Source organism: Gossypium hirsutum, chromosome A08 (assembly GCF_007990345.1).
Source record: "Gossypium hirsutum isolate 1008001.06 chromosome A08, Gossypium_hirsutum_v2.1, whole genome shotgun sequence".
Taxonomy (NCBI): Eukaryota; Viridiplantae; Streptophyta; class Magnoliopsida; order Malvales; family Malvaceae; genus Gossypium; species Gossypium hirsutum.
This window is the reverse complement of record NC_053431.1, coordinates 24305079-24306767: the sequence shown is the minus strand read 5'-3', so window position 1 is coordinate 24306767 and position 1689 is coordinate 24305079. Positions and strand designations below refer to the sequence as shown.

The window sequence follows — 1689 nt, the reverse complement described above, 5'->3', positions numbered from 1 at the left end:
GATGATACAACAGTTTGTTTAGTTTGATGGTTTGCAGGATGAGGATCCGAACACGCACTTGGCAAATTTTCTTGAATTTTGCGATAGATTCAAAATTAATGGCATTTTTGATGATGTCATTCATCTTTGGTTATTTCCCTTTTCACTGAGAAACAATGTTAAACAGTGGTTGAACTCGTTACCACGAGGGTCTATCACTACTTGGGAACAAATGACTGAGAAATTTTTGCTAAAATATTTTCCGCTGGCTAAAATGGCTAAATTGCGTAATGATATTTGTTCTTTTGTGCAAATGGATGTAGAACCACTTTACGATGCATGGGAGAGATACAAGGACTTACTGAGAAGGTGCCCTCACCATGGGTTACCGCTTTGGCTACAAGTTCAAACGTTCTACAATTGTGTGAATCCCTCAACAAGACAAATGATTGACGCAGCTGCTGGCGGAACCATCAAAAATAGAATTCTGGAAGATGCCTATGAATTCATAGAAGAGATGTCACTGAGCAACTATCAGTGGCAAGTTAAAAGGACAAAGCCAATGAAAACAATCGGCGTCTATAAAATCAATTCAGTCACCATGCTCTCTAATCAGGTAGAACTTCTCAATAAAAAGATTGACAGTTTACTTGGTTCTACATAGGTACATCTAGTAAAGAGGTGTGACTCAAGCGGAGGAGGTGTGCATACAGAATATCAATCCTTCAATCTTACAACTGAAGAAGAACAAGTCAACTATATGGGTAACAATAACTTTAGATCTCAAAATAACCCATACAGTAATACTTATAATGTAGGTTGGAGGAACCACCAAAATTTCTCATAGGGTGGTCAAGAAAATCAAAAGCCACAAAATCTTCCGGGTTTTCAACAGCCACCTTATCAACAAGAGAAGAAACCGAACCATGAAGAGATACTTTCTAAATTCATCTCGATGTCAGAAACCCGTTTCCAAAATACCAAGACAGCACTTAAGAATCAACATGCATAGATCCAAGGACTCAAAACTTAGATAAGCTAGCTGTCTAAACTAATCTAAGAAAGACCACCAGAAAATTTATTTAGTAATACGAAATTCGAAGAGCATGTCAAAGTAGATACACTAAGGAGTGGGAAAGTGTTAGCGGAATCTGAAAAAAGGTTAGCACAAGAAGTTGTGGAAAGCGAAAGGAGGGAAGAAAAACCCGAAAATAGTGACAAACAAGTACCAGAGGAATATTCAGCACTGGTTCCATATCCAGTAAAATTAAAAAGAGATCGCATTGATGAACAATTTGGTAATTGTAACACCCCTCGCCCGCATCAGACGCCGGGACGGGGTTCGAGGTGCTACCTGAATTTTACTAACACTTCTATACTAAACAGGGCCATGAAATCCCAAATAATTAAAAACCTTTCTTTTCACATACAATCTGTCCCATATACGGGCTTACGAGGCCCAAAACATACATCCGGAGTGGTTCAGGACCCAACCAAGAACTCATGAAAAACTTAGAAAATCTCTTACATCAAGGCTTCATATGCCCGTGTGGGTATAGAGCACACGCTCGTATGGTAGGGACACGCCCGTGTCCCGAACCCATGTCCAAAAACTTGGACAAATACAAGGCTATTTTCCAAGCCATTTTGTCACCCTCACAACACATGCATACATACTTATACAAATAGCATACAACATGGCAAAATTAG

At 39.3% G+C, this 1689-nt stretch overlaps 1 non-coding gene across 1 annotated transcript; it reads right to left on the bottom strand.

Annotated features, from left to right (window-relative positions):
- Positions 1-259: 259 nt before the first annotated feature.
- LOC121205204 (small nucleolar RNA R71) lies at positions 260-366 on the bottom strand. The gene has a single exon (XR_005900289.1). It is a non-coding gene; the product is annotated as a small nucleolar RNA R71 (small nucleolar RNA).
- Positions 367-1689: the final 1323 nt, after the last annotated feature.